At 38.7% G+C, this 16071-nt stretch overlaps 1 pseudogene; it reads left to right on the plus strand.

Moving 5' to 3' along the window:
- Positions 1-3031: 3031 nt before the first annotated feature.
- Positions 3032-16071, plus strand: part of LOC143404204 (myomegalin-like) — a 39218-nt pseudogene continuing 26178 nt past the window's right edge.

Raw genomic sequence — 16071 nt, forward strand, 5'->3', positions numbered from 1 at the left:
GAAAAGAACTATAGACCTGTATTCTGTATGTAAACAGAATAAAAAGTTAAAGTTCTAAGAAAAGTCATTGTGTGAAGAACTGACATTACTGGAAACTGTGAAGTTATAGCAGCAAGGATGATTTTGGCTGTAACATCTAATACAATTGTGGGCATAAAGAGTTAATCTGCAGAACAAATAAATTTTATATTTATTTGTTATTTATTTATTTTCATTGATTTGTTATTTATTTATTTTATTATTTATTTGCCACAGATATGGAAAATTGTTGAACATGTGAAAATTTAAATACTGAGTCAAATATGAGATTAATATCTTTGAATTTAATTTTTATTTCAAAATAGCTACAGAAATTATGTCCTTAACTCTCTTCAGGCATCAAAAATATTTGTATCAAAATAAAATTCCCATTTCTAAAAAATGGTGTCATTAATTTGAATGATGTGAAAATTTCCTCTCTTTTCAGCTTCTCTATACAACTGGATAAAACAATTTATACATTTTAGAAATAGTAATTTAAAACTTATTTATGCAAAACTCCTTATTATCCCTGATTCTTGTGCATTCTCTGCACTGGCCTGCATTTTTTAGATTTAACATGTAGCTTTTTATACTGAGATTTAATGTGTAGCTTTTTTATCAATTTATAAAATTCATTTTGTTTTTATTATTTCTTCTTGGTTATTAGGCTGATTTCTTCTCCTAGTTTTTATACATCAGTTCAAAATTTTATGTTATATAAATTATATATACCCTTGGTAAAAACAACATAAAGTCCTAGTAAACTATTTACCTCTGAAAGCTCCTCTCAACGATTAAAATTTATGCAGGAGTAAGGTGGCCCAGGCCTGTTATCTCAGGTATTTGAAAGACTGAGACAAGCAGTACAAGGCCACCTTGCACAAATTATTGAGAACTTGTTTTTTTAAAAAAACTGGGCTTTGCACATTTGGCTCAGTGGTGGGGTGCTTGCCCAATATGTTGGCAGACCCTGATTAAAATGACAGTATTATTTTTTTTCAAAATTGAACATATTTAGCAACTGCATCATTTTGTTTAAAAATGGAATAATGAAGCTTAAATATGAATTTAGTTTCATTTATTAAAAATTTCAATTGTTACATCACTTGTTTTATATATACCTAAATAAATATGAGCCTGGGTTATTTTAACTCTTAAATTTTAATTTTTTATTTTTAACTTTTATTTTTTCTTTCACTTTTTTATGCTATAAGTCTGAGGCATATCAAAGATTTGCAGTCATTATTTATTTGTTTCTGGAAATTGTTTATTAAAAATATTTTTAAAAAGAGGAAAACAGTACCCACATTGTCCTAAAAACAAATAACAGATTATAAAAATATTGCCAATGGACTTACCCTTACCTCAAAAGCAGTTGAGCCAGTCAATTAGTCCAGTGATTGGCCCTGAACTGAGTTCTGGATTCACATATTGGGCTACACAAAGCTGCATGAATTCAATTTTGCAAGAAGGAAGATGCAGTTAACATATATACAGTCCCAAAATCATGACTTTTCTTAATAAGACAAAATATAAGGATTCTTGCAACATACAGAAAAGTAAATAAAAATGTTCTAAGTGTTTAAGAGCAAAATTATATTCCACATGTGTGGTGGAATGAAAAGAATTACCACTCATGATAAGATACTGCATTATGTAAATGTTTTTAGAAATATTCTTTACTTATACTCTTTTGGAGAACAACATACTTAATAATAAAATATTTACTGTTCAGAAAAATAAGTATTTATATCTTGTACTAAGACTGAATATAAGGTCTCAAAAATGCTAGGCATGCTTTCTCACACTGAGCAAATACCTAGCCTTTTTAAAAATTTTATTTATTTATTTTTAAATTTTGAGACCAGTTCTCACTAAGTTGTGAAGGCTGAACTTGAACTTATAATACTTCTATATCAGACTTCCTAATTACTGTAATTACAGGTGTATACCACCATGCCTGGTGTAAAGAAGATTAAAAAATCTGAATGTTGTTTCAAATGCTTGTAATAATCAGCAACTCACGAGGTAAGGCAGAAGGTTCACAAGTTCAAGACAAGCCTTAGGATTTAGTAAGGTCTTAAGTAACTTAGTGAGCTTCTGTCTCTAAATAAAAAAAATTTAAAAGGATGCGATCTGGCTCATTGGTTATGTGGTCCAGTAACAATCCCCCCAAATTAAGTTTAAGAAGAGTTCTTAATAATGAAAGATAAAAATTGATGAATGAAAAATTAAAATTATTAAAATATGAAGATTTTTCTGAGAGAAAAAACTTCAAAGTCACTGAGTTTTTAATTTTAAATTTTTTAAAAGCATTTTTTCTGCCCTCAGAAAAGGAAAATGAAGCTTCATAATGCAATAGAGATTGTTGACTCTTTTTTCTACGCTTCTTCTCCTAGAACAGAAGCCCCAGGTTTCTGTGCCTCACAGGTGCTGAAAAAAATCAGGGACAAAGATACAGAACCACAAAAGTAAAGAAATGGAATTGTTATCAATCAGGGATGTAGCCATTGATTTGACCAAAGAGGAGTTGGAATACCTTCAGCTTGATCAGAAAAAAAATATATAGAAATGTGATGTTAGAGAACTATAGAAACTTGGCCTTCCTGGTCATGACTCCTAATCATACCCAAGAATATTTAACAGAAAAAGGCATAGAACATATATTTCACAAAGTGATAAGAGAAAAATATAGAAATTGTTATCTTGACTATTTACAACAAAAGAAAATACAGAAAAATACAAGTGAGAGTAAACACCAGCAATCATATAAAAAAATCATGCCTTGTTTACCACCAAAGAAATTATACTGGAGAGAAGCCCTACAAATATAAACAATGTTGCAAAGCTTCTAGTAAAAAAAAAAAAAGGTCTTATTTACCACAGAATAACCCACACTGGAGAGATACCCTACCAATGGACAGAATGTGATACAGTTTCTAAAGAAAAATCAATTTTTATTAAACAAAGCAGAATTCACACTGAAAAAAGCCCTATAAATGTGAAGAATATGGCAAAGTTTTTAGTCAAAAATTTAACCTTATTTACCAAAGAAGAATTCACACTGGAGAGTAGCCCTACAAAGGTAAAGAATGTGGCAAAGCTTTCCATTGAAAAACAGGCCTTATTTGTTGCAGCAAAATTCACATTGGAGAGAAGTCCTACAAATGTAATGCATGTGACAAAGGTTTTACTCAAATATCAACCTTTCTTTGCCACAGAAGAACTCACACTGGAGAGAAGCCCTACAAATGTAAAAATTGTGGCAAAGCTTTCCATAGAAAAATAGGCTTTATTTGTCACAATAGAACTCACATTGGAGAGAATCCCTACAAATGTAAAAATTGTGGCAAAGCATTTAGTCAAAAAACAGATCTTCCCAACACAGGTGTTTAGTGCAACCAGGGACCCGAGTAGGACTTGAGAGGTGAATTCTGTGGTCTTCTGATGCTCTAGGGAACTTTCTCTTATAAGTTTAGTCCTTTCCTTTATTTCTCATCAAGATTTTAGCGAGGTCTGCCCAGATTCCAATATCTGGTATTGTTTAGGAATGTAATTAAAACTTGCACACAACCTTTAACAATGTAAGGTATCACTTTTTGATCTTTGTGCTTTTGATCTTAGCTTAACTTCACTTCTTTATAGCTCATGAATTTTCATGTCTGTTAGAAAAACAATGCCACAATCTAAGATGCAGAGTTTCTTGCCTGCTGAGTCCTTGTAGTATCCCGTCCTATATAAGATAGTAGAAGCTCCTTAGTCTTCGGTGAGGAATCCACAGTGACTCATGTGGACAAGTGCCTACTATAGCTACCATTATAGAGAAAGCATGGTGCATGAGAATTGAGGCAACTGAGTATTGAAGGAAGTATTTCACATTTATTTCTATTTCCTTGTGTTGATTGGCTTTAAACTTTAGTGGTTACTGTATGTGAGAAAAATAAGAAAGTATTATTTGGTAAAAAATTCTTCAGAACCTGGTTTTGAGGAAGTACTTTGGTTGCGTTAAAGTTTAAAGATATCCTAGACATAACAAACTAGCAAACTATTTTTTTTTTAATTCAGACTCTTCAAGAGAAACTTAATGAAATGAGCTCTGAACTAAAGTCTGCTCAGGAGTTATCTCAGAAGCAAGATGGTACAATTCAAAGCCTCAAGGAAACTCTGAAAAGCAGGGAAAACGAGATAAAATATTTAGCAATCAAGAACCTGTAAGAAACCAATTTGTTCCATCAAAGTAGACAGTATTCTATATTTTGTAGAAATATATATTATCAGACTAACAAATCTTAACCTGGAAAAATTGTATCTTAACCTAAATTGGTGTTTTGTAAGAATCCTGTTACTAAACAGGCAAGATAACTGAATTTATATTTAGTTTGTTAACATGTTTGGCGCATCCTCTCTCATTTTCAGACTGAGGAGTTATACCAGGTGATTGAAGGTCAAAATGACACAATGGCAAAGCTTCGAGAAATGCTACACCAAAGCCAGCTTGGACAGCTTCAGGTATGTGAACGTCATAGGGAGAGACTTCAGTTGGGCATGTGCCATTTGGTTTTATGTTTTGTCTTTACAGTCTTCTCAGGTGTTCAATGCTTGCCCTCCTCTTGAGGATAGTTTTTTCTCTTTCTTCAGAGCTCTGAGGGTACTTCCCCAGCTCAGCAACAGGTGGCTCTGCTTGATCTTCAGAGTGCTTTATTCTGCAGCCAGCTTGAAATACAGAAGCTTCAGAGGATGGTAGGACAGAAGGAACGCCAACTTGCTGATGCCAAGCGATGTGTGCTATTTGCAGAAGCTGCAGCAAACAAGAGCAAACAGCAGAAAGAAGCTTCTTGGAAACATAACCAGGTAAATCATTAACCACTTTGTAGCCCCAAATGCTGACTTTGCCCTGATAGTAACTTTTTAGCAGGACTGTGTATGTTGAACCTCAAACTTTGAGTCATTTTTTTTAATCTGAGTAATTCAGTTTAACATTTATTGCCCATGTGTCATGTGCCAAATATTGGACTACATTGTGGAAGTATAATGGAGAAGACCACAGGCTCCTTCCTCTTAACTTATAATTTAGTGTGAAAAAAGCACATGAACAGAATATCAGTATGGTTAATACTGCAGAGGAGCCATGTATGGATTTTTATAAGAATATGTAGGAGGGGCTGAAGAGGGAGTCAGGGAAAGCTTGATGAAATATGAGGTGTTCTGCAAGCAGGGGGAGGTGTGAAAGTCAGACAAACAGAAAAGTGGGGAAGAATGTCCAAGGTCTCAGAAATGGAAAGTACAATTAGTCGTGTAATTTGAAAAATGTCTAATACATTACTCTTAAATGAATTTCTTTTTCTTCTTGGTTTAGAGTATATTCTTTCTCACTCTCTCAGTCTGTCTTGTTTGAAGATCTTAAGATCTTTTTTGTGCTAGCTTCTCTTAGACTCACTGACACTCAGATTTAAAAGTACAGTTTTTGAAGCAGCTTCCTGTTTTAGTACTTTGGAGGATAAGTATGAGACCTGAATTTCCTTTAGAAGTATTAAAATTCAGTTGTCTTGATAGTTTGGGGGTAGTGGTAGAAGGATAGGGATAGAAATAATTCTCAACTTTTTATTATGCCCACAAAGGAAACATATCCTAAGTTTTGTTTAATTGTTATATAGAGCTCCCTTTCTTTTTTTACAGTACGTTGCATATATACCTATCATTTATAAATATCTGCACACATATTTATATAAATGTGTAGACCATAAACATGCAAAGTATTACTTATAACTCATGGGTGTGTGAAAAAAAACATTCACTTATTACTTATAATTATTTACATCCCTTCTGATGGGAATTTATACATGAAATATTTAAAGTTAGTATTGAACTCTAATGTCAAGTTTATTTCCTACTACCCCCACAGTTTTTTCACAATTTTCATATCCTATTTGATCCAAATTTCTATAGCAATATTAATAATAGCACTTTCTGCTATTGTATATTTCATTATATATCTTGAAAATTTTAATGTATTTTAATGACCATGTAAAAACTTTAGATTGCTTTAAGAAGGGAATATATTTAATTCAGGAATTGCGGAAAGCTTTGCAGCAGCTACAATGAGAATTGCAGAATAAGAGCCAACAGCTTCGTACCCTGGAGGCTGAAAAATACAATGAGATTTGAACCCAGGAACAAAACATTCAACACCTAAACCATAGTCTAAGTCACAAGGAGCAGCTGCTTCAGGTGAGTGTTTATGACTTCAATGAAACTGTACTCATAGAGCTCTGAAATTCTTGTTCCTATAATATGAAGGTATTATCATCTGTGTTGAGATCCTGCTGTAAGTAGAATATTAAGTTGTGGGAATCAGAAAGATTTAAATAAGTAGATACAATCTAAATCAAAATCAAGATGCTAATCATCAAGTAAGAAACATCTGCATAGACCTGAAAGACTTAACCAGTATTCAGCAAATGGTAAGCACCTCTGTGAGTTAGACACTTATGCCAGGGGTTGGGAAAACAAAGAGATTTGGCTACTCTCTCAATCTAATAGGAGAAGACATCTGTACATAAATTTCCTGAAAGTTAAATGACAGAATGAAAGTTTTAGAGAAAAATGCGATATTAAGAAGAGTGATCAGACCGGGCGCAATAGCACACACCTGTAATCCTAGTGACTCAGGAGGCTGAGACAGGAGGATTGCGAATTCAAATTGGCGCTAAGCAACTCAGTGAGACCTTAACTCTAAACAAAATACAAAATAGGGTTGGGGGTGTGGCTCAGTGGTTAAGTGCCCCTGAATTCAATCCCCATTACCACAAAAAAAAGAGAGAGAGAGAGAGAAAAAAAGGAGAGTGATCAGTTCTGCCATCTACTCTAAGCTTTACTCACATTGAATCGCTTATATTTCACTGAGTATCTGATTTTTTTCATTGTATGCATATATTGTGTATAAAAGTGTTTTTTTTTTTTTCTTATGAATGTACCCCTAGGACCTCTTCATTTAAGAAATCCTTGTCTTTTGTGGTGCTGGGGATTGAACCCAGGGCCTTGTGCATGCATGGCAAGCACTCTATCAACTGAGCTATATTCCCAGCCCAGAAATCCTAGTCTTTTATTAGTGCAAATCATTCCTCCTTTGTTAGATCTTTATTGCACCATTAGGCAGAGAGTCAAGCAATATACCCTGTGTTTCCCTACTAGTTAGCTGTCAAGCATGCTAGTATGTTCTATGTTGAAGATTAGTTATCAGTTCTATGTATTATATATGTTGTATGTTGCAGAATAGTTAACAATTTACATGAATGCTATCTCTGCTAAATTTTTCCCCCTGCAAATGATCATGTTTTTTATCTTAAGTGACAGATTACTTAGCAAAATGTAGGAATACAGTTAATAATAGATAAGTGAATAAAGGAATATCTTTTGTCTCATTTGGAATTTCAGGAGCTCCTACAGTATCGAGATAATTCAGAAGAAAACCCTGAAGCAAATGAAATGTTGCTTGAGAGACTTCGGCAACGAATACATGATAGAGCTATTGCTCTAGAGGTACGTGTTGTGATTTTGCTTATTGGGCTATGGGTTATTCTATGTACATGAGTATCATAGAAATTTATGTCTACTTAATTTGGTCCTTTTGGGTTTTGCTTTTCCATTCTCTCATATTTTGAAGCTCATTGAGTAAATGGTAATCAGGATAATGAACCTTGTAAAATTAGGAGCTTTACTTTTTGTTACAGCGGGCTATAGATGAAAAGTTATCTGCTCTAGAAGAAAAAGACAAAGAACTGCACCAGCTTCATCTTGCTGTGAGAGAGCGAGATCATGACATAGAGAGATTGTGCAGTGTCCTCTCTTCTAATGAAGCTGCCATGCATGTAAGAGCAAAATCTGTCTTGACTTGGTATTCCTCTCCCACTTGCATTCTAAGCCTGAAGCATCAGCCTCCTCCATCATTTTCTGAAAACCAGAGTATTTGCTTTATAAGGTATATGTATATGTGTGTGGGGGTATACACACACGTATATTATTTTTATTTATACACACACACATATATATAAACAAAAATAGCACTTACTAGTTCCATCATTATAGACTAGAAAGGGAAAAATTAGGGCTGGGGTTGTAGCTCAGTGATAGAGTACTTGCCTAACACACATGAGGAATGGAATTCTATGCTCAGCATCACAGAAAATAGACATTATTATTGCTGTATGTATATAGGTGACTGTATGACCAATATGATTCTGCAACCTATACAATCAGAAAAATGAGAAATTATACCCCATTTGATTCAAATGTATGAATTGTCAAGATCATTGTACTGTCATGTGTAGCTAATAAAAAAAAACAAGAAAAAAAAACAAAATAAAGGTATTGTGTCTAACTTAAAAATTAGAAAAAAAAACAGAGAAATTACAGCACTTCTGTTTTTGTAGAGGAAGTCAGTGAATACTGATTTCTGTTTACATGGTTCTAATTTATTTTTCATCTTTGGAAATGGGATTTGGATATAGATACACACACACCCTTCCCCACACATATACACTTTTACAGAAGCATTTCCAGGGTATAACTGTTGTTCATCTTGTTAATATTGCATACACGTCCCTGTATTCCCGCAATTAGAACACTTGTTTATTTTACTAACATTTACCATGAGCTTTTTATTTACACACTTATTTTAAATCTTATATAACTAACCATCTGTCATTTTTTAAAGGAGTCATTTACTTTCTCTTCAGAGAAATTACTTCCTCTATAATGTTTCCATTTTATCATGGGCCTAGTATTTCTCTCTCCACAAACTAGTTAAGAGTTTCTAAAAACAAAAAATAAATTTGTATGGCGTTGTTAGATTTGTTACTTAGTTTTCTCCTCTTTCAAAAAAGTCAATAGGTGTTAATTTAAAGATGGATCTAATTTCTCATTTATCACGAGAAGTATAGAATAGCTCTTTTAACTTATGATTGAACTCTTTGTGACTACAGAGCATCGAGAGTCTCCTGAGGGCCAAAGGCCTAGAAGTTGAACAGTTAACTGCTACCTGTAATAACCTCCAGTGGCTACAAGAAGAAATGGGAACCAAAGTTAGCCACTGGCAGAAGGAACAAGAGAGTATCATTCAGCAGTTACAGACATCTCTTCATGACAAGAACAAAAAAGTGGAGGCAAGACCTCAGTTAGCTTAAAAGCAGTTGGCTTAGTGGTTACTTGATTTCAGTCTTGACTTAGGACTCTAGAAGTCTGGGAAGCAAGTTATCCAAGTTTTTAATTTCATTTTCTGGGCAAGTAATTGACTTTCCCTAAGACTTGTTCCCCATACCTGTAAAATTAAGATGATGTTTATCTTTCTGAAAGAAATTATGTGAGAATTAATGTGATCAAAAATATGCATCTATAATATGATAACTAACCTTTATTAGTTATGGTGCTCTTGCCAGGTCAGGTACTATTTTAAGAGCTTAATGGGCAGTAACTTATTGAGTCCTCACAAATATATGAGGGACATAATATTATCCCTTTTTTACAGACAAGGAAAAGACTTCTGAAGTTAACTTATCCAGGTAACAGCTAGTTAAGTGTCAGAGCCAGTATTCAACGCAGGCAGTTTGGCTTCACAGTTTTAACCACCAATATAGAAATAGGAATTGCATCAGCCTGCTTATTAAAACAGTTTTTGTTATTCCTTTTTAACTTTCTGTTTGTTGCTCCCCTAAAAGTTTTTGCTGGGGAGAAAAAAAATGAAACACTTGGGCTGAGTGTCCATTTGTTCTCCTAACATTAATTATTAAGTTCCCTGAGCAAATAAGAGAAGAATTTATTTCAGAGAACAATATGGAAGTTGGCACTGTATATATTTTATATTGTTAGTGTTTGTTCATTGAGCATGTCTAGCCTTCTGAGTCATAGGCCTTTGCTAGATGCGGGGAAACAAAAGTGGATAAAATATGATGCTTATTCTCAAGAACCTCAAAGCTCTTTCTTCCATGACAGTTCTTATAAGCATTTCAATATGTGTTAGAAAGGACTTTTTTTTCCAAAATCTTACACCATTCCTTCTGCATTAGGATCTTAGTGCAACATTGCTCTGCAAACTGGGACCCGGACAGAGTGAAATAGCTGAGGAGCTCTGCCAGCGTTTACAGCAAAAAGAAAGGAATGCTGCAGGACCTCCTGAGTGATCGGAGCAAACAAGCTTTGGAACATGAAATGGAGGTTCAGGCTCTGCTTCAGTCTGTGAGCACCAGGGAGCAGGAGAGCCAGGTAAGGACTAGTGCGGAGACCAGAAAAATATCATTTGTAACATGTGAATATCATTTTACATGATATATGGAGAAACTCCATAGTTTCTCTCCTGCTGTTTATTAAATAGATTTCAGTTTTACATCAATCATCCAAGTGTTAAATGTGTTTTAAACACCACATTTGGAAATGTGCCAAAAATACGTGTTCATTAACTGCATTGTCTACATTGATTTTTTCTTAATGCTTTGATCATTTTAAGACAACAAGGTATGGAGTTTTGGAGTGTTTTGATTTTAATTCTAAACCATCAAGACTTGAGTGACATTTTATATTTCCATTTGAGGTATGGAAAAACTTACAATCAAATATATTTTCTTTCACTGGGCACAGTAGTGCACGCCTGTAATCCCAGTGGCTTGAGAGGCTGAAGCAGGAGGATCTCGAGTTCAAAGCCAGCCTCAGCAAAAGTGAGGTGCTAAACAATGCAGTGAGACCTTGTCTCTAAATAAAATACAAAATAGGGCTGGGGATGTGGCTTAGTGATCGAGTGTCTCTGAGTGCAATCCCTGGTACTCACCCCCCAAAAGTATTCCTCTCCTATCTCAGGAGGAAAAAAAAATGATTGGTTTGGAAAGGACATGAAGAGAATACATTCCCATACTCAATATTGAGTGTTAATCTCGAAATAATGGTATACAACTATTTCAGAAATATTTTTTTTTATTTTTCCCTTCATTTTTATCTTTTTCCTTAAGGGCAAAGACTACTAGTTGACTTATGCTGCATATTAAGGACCAATAGCTCAGAATCAGTTTTTGGAGGAAGCTGCATTCTTACTTGCCTATGATATGTTACCACAATATTTTCTGATGCTTTCTTGTATCATGGGATAGTGATATTCCACTCTTCCAATTCCCTGGCCTACTGAAGTAAATACACATTTTGTTAGAAACATCCTGCCACATACTTCAATGATCACTTCTAGAAGAGACCTAAAAAAAATTATTGTGAATCATTTAAGTCTTTGACAAGAGGCTACTAAGTCTTTGAAGTTTATTTTTAACTTCTGTTATTTGAAAGAATTAGTCTTATTCTACATCTTTTTACTACACAACAGATAATAAAATAATGGAACCTTGTAGCTAATGGAAATGACTGAAGATTTTAAATTCAGCAACAGTATTAGTTATACTCTTCTGCATTCTCAAGTGCTACATGCAGAAGAATCACCTAAATGGCTTTTTTTTAAAAAAATACTTTTTTAGTTGTAGATGGATACAATGTCTTAGGAAACAGTTATTTCCTATGTGTGGATAGGAATGAGGACATTAAAGATCTACTGTCTTAGCAAATAGAGGTAAACAATGTAACATTATTACCAGTAGTCGCTGTGGTGTACATTAGATCCCTAGAACGTACTCATAACTGAATATTTGTGCCTTGTGACTCACAAGATTGTTGTTTTAGACAGGATACTCAGGGAAGGCCAATCTGATAAGGTGACATTTGGCAAAGACCTGAAGGGAGCAAACCATCCAGATATAAAGGTGAAGAGTAATCCAGGGCAAAGAAACAAGTAAGAGTGAAGATAGACATCTGTAACACCAATTCAACCCGGAACCTTAACACTTAGTCCAATAGAGTTCTAGCAGAATCTACTTCAGTTTCTCTTATCTGTAATAAATGTGTTATGTTTTTTTTCATCATTTTGCCTATGAGCAACTTTTTTTTCTACTCACTTGACTGTTTTTCTTTATATATCAAGGAAACTATATCTTAGGGTCCCAGTAGATTTTTTAAAAAAATTTTTTAGTTGTTGATGGACCTTTACTTTATTTATTTATATGTGGTACTGAGAATTGAACCCAGTGCCTCACACATGCTAGGCAAGTGCTCTACCACTGAGCCACAAACCCAGCACCCCAATAGCTTTTTCTAAATGGTTGGCCTTTAAGCAATTACACTTGAAAACAAATTGTGTTTATTTTACTGCAATATCTTTCTAATGTTATTTGTGACCTCTTCTCACTAGGCTGCTGCAGAAAAGATGGTGCAAGCCCTAATGGAAAGAAATTTAGAATTACAGGCTGTACGCCAGCATTTAGGAGGGAAAGACTTAATGATGACTCAAACACTCATCTCTAACCAACAAGCTAAAGCTACTTCCTTGAGCCCCAATCTGGGAGAGCAAACTGATCAAGTAAGAACTCTAGACTTATGTAGACTTCATGTCTGCAGCATTTCTTGCTTACATTTCAGGTATATAAGTTTAATAACTTTTAATGTGAAACTGTGTGAGAATATTGCAAGTCCTGCCATTGTGATAATAGTTCCTGTGTCTTCCTAAATTCCACAACTATTCCAATTTTTAGGCATCAATGCAAATACCTCCAGAAATGATAGCACTTCCTTGCCTGCTAAAGAGGATGTCAGCATTCCCAGGTCCACATTAGGTAAGTATCAAATTTTGTTTCATGAAAAGATCTTTTGTTTTCCTTCCTGTATCTTTATATTAATAGGTTTGGCCACAACTCTTTCTTTTAACAGAAAAAAATGTTTGGATTCCTCTGAAAGGCTGGAGACACGTCAGTTCTGAGAAGAAATGCCCATAATTTATGTTCATAAGAGTTCACAGTTGGATGCTTCAAGATGGCCGCGAAGGGAGTGCAGTAACTCCGTGTACTGCGTCACTGTGAGGGAAAATGACGAGTTAGAACGGCTAAAAGCTATCTTGTTAGGAATTTCCAGCAAAACTGGGGTGCTCCAAAACCTAGTGGAAGGATTTTTATCGCACGAGGATCAGCTTCGGGGGCCCAAACGCGAGCGATCTGTCCGTACGGAGGGTCACGCTGCTTGCTCGGCAGATCGCCCTGCGGCTGGAGTCTGCAGCGCGCGCTGGGAAACGATGGGCTGGTGGCGCAGAGATACAGCGATGCTGATTCTGCGGGCTCCTGCCAGCTAGGCATTTGCTGAGCTCAGAGCTGAATTCTGGGTTGGAGACGGGGGAAGAAAACGGTCCAGCTCAGTTCTCCACACCGGTCAGACCACGGAGGAAGCCAGCGGCCACCATCTTGGAGAGCTGACGTCACCATCCTTGTTTTCGACTGATCGCAGCTCTTTAAGCTATAGAACAGGTAATTTCAGGCTGACAATTGTCTGCGTCTCGCAGACAAATTGCTCAGACTTAGTGCTAAATAACCCGCGGAAACTGCTTCTTGGAGCCTGCTCCTATCAGAACACGCACCGAGCCCGGAGCGGCGGAGTTCCAGCTCCCGGAGCTGCTCTGGCCCAGGGCTATAGAACCCATGGAAACTGCTTCTTGGAGCCTGCTCCTGTCGGAGCATGCACCAAGTCCGGAGAGGCCGAATTCTGGCTCCCGGAACTGCTCTGGCCCAGGGATAAAGAACCCACGGAAACTGTTTCTCTGTCCGGGTCCTGCTGAATACTGTGGAGGCCAGAGGGGCGGAGCAGAGCTGCCGCCGGAGCCCGGAACAGGCCCAGCGACCCGCCGGCGTGGTGTCGCGTCGCCCCAGCTAGAGCGGGGGCCAAACAGAGCCGCAGCCTGCGCCCGGAACAGGTCCAGCGACCTGCCGGCGTGGTAGTCAAGACACCCCAATTGGAGTAGGGGTAGAGCAGATCCTCCACCTGCGCCCGCAAGGGAGGCAGGCCTGGGACAGACTGGCAGAACAGGCCCAGCGGCATGCCGGCGTGGTAGGCACGTCACACCACTTGGGGGAGGGGCAGAGCAGAGCCGCTCCCCGAGCCCGGATCAGGCCCAGCGGTCCGCCGGCATGACAGTCTCATCACCCCATTTGGAGTAGGGGCAGAGCAGAGCCACCGCCCGAGCCTGCAAGGTAGACAGACTTGCGACCGACCGGCGGAACAGGCCCAGCGGTCTACTGGTGTGGTAGACACGTCACACCAATTGGAGGAGGGGCAGAGAAGAGCCACCTCCCAAGTCCGCAAGGTAGGCAGACCTGCGACCTACCGGCGGATCAGGCCCAGCGGCCTGCTGGTGTGGTAGACACGTCACCCGTCATCCCAATTGGAGTAGGGGCAGAGCAGAGCCTTCGCCCGCGGTCGGAGCAGGCCCAGCGGCCCGACAGCGTGGTAGTCACGTCAACCCAATTGGAGCAGGGACAGAGCAGAGCCGCCACCAGCTCCCGGAACAGGTCCAGCGAACTGCTGGCGTGGTAGTCAAGACACCCCAATTGGAGTAGGGGCAGAGCAGATCCTCCACCTGCGCCCGCAAGGTAGGAAGGCCTGGGACAGACTGGCGGAACAGGCCCAGCGGCATGCTGGCGTGGTAGGCACGTCACACCACTTGGGGGAGGGGCAGAGCAGAGCCGCTCCCCGAGCCCAGATCAGGCCCAGCAGCCCGCCGGCGTGGCAGTCTCACCACCCCATTTGGAGTAGGGGCAGAGCAGAGCCGCCGCCCGAGCCTGCAAGGTAGACAGACTTACGACCAACCAGCGGAACAGGCCCAGCGGTCTACTGGTGTGGTAGACACGTCACACCAATTGGAGGAGGGGCAGAGCAGAGCCACCTCCCGAGTCCGCAAGGTAGGCAGACCTGCGACCTACCGGCGGATCAGGCCCAGCAGCCTGCTGGTGTGGTAGACACGTCACCCGTCACCCCAATTGGAGTAGGGGCAGAGCAGATCCTCCACCCGCGCCCGCAAGGTAGGCAGGCCTGTGACAGACTGGCAGAACAGGCCCAGCGGCCTGCCGGGGTGATAGACACGTCACACCATTTGGGGGAGGGGCAGAGCAGAGCCACTTCCTGAGCCCGGATCAGGCCCAGCGGCCCACCAGCGTGGCAGTCACATCACCCCAATTGGAGAAGGGGCAGAGCAGAGCCGCCGCCCGCGCCTGCAAGGTAGTCAGATCCGCGACTGACTGGCAGAACAGGCCCAGGGGTTCGCGGACGTAGTAGACACGTCACACCAATTGGAGGAGGGGCAGAGCAGAGCCGCTGCCTGCGCCTCCAAGGTAGGCAGACCTGCGACCGACCAGCAGAACAGTCCCAGCGGCCCGCCAGCGTGGTAGACAGATCACCCCAATTGGAGGAGGAGCAGAGCTGCCGCCCGCCCCTGCAAGGGAGACTTTTCAACTATACAAGAGCAATATAAATATATAGGGGAAAAATTTCAAAAACACAACAGTTTCACCAAGCAGAAAGAAACACGAGCAATATGAAAAGACAAGGAAAGAAAGGACCAAAAGCAATGCAGGTCAACTCAACTTTAGAAGAGGTAATAGCTGCAGCAGATGGAATGTCAGACAAAGAATTCAGGATATACATGCTGCAGATGATCTGGAGTCTCAAGGAAGACATTAGACAGCAAAATCAGACAATGAAAGATCACTTCGAACACTTCGACAATGTATTACATAAAAAATCGAAGAAGCAAAAGATCAACTATACAGGCAGATAGAGGTAATAAAAAACAAACAAACAGAAATCCTAGAAATGCAGGAAGCAATAAACCAACTTAAAAACTCAATTGAGAATACTACCAGCAGAGTAGAACACTTAGAAGATAGAACATCAGACAATGAAGACAAAGTATTTCAACTTGAAAAGAACATAGACAGCTCAGCAAAACTACTAAGAAACCATGAGCAGAACATCCAAGAAATATGAGATAATATAAAGAGACCAAACTTAAGAGTCATTGGGATACAGGAAGGTATAGAGGTCCAAACCAAAGGAATGAGCAACCTATTCAATGAAATAATACGAGAAAACTTCCCAGACTTGAAGAATGAGACAGAATCCCAAATCCTAGAAGCCTACAGGACGCCGAAT

This window comes from Callospermophilus lateralis, chromosome 7 (assembly GCF_048772815.1).
Source record: "Callospermophilus lateralis isolate mCalLat2 chromosome 7, mCalLat2.hap1, whole genome shotgun sequence".
Classification (NCBI taxonomy): domain Eukaryota; kingdom Metazoa; phylum Chordata; class Mammalia; order Rodentia; family Sciuridae; genus Callospermophilus; species Callospermophilus lateralis.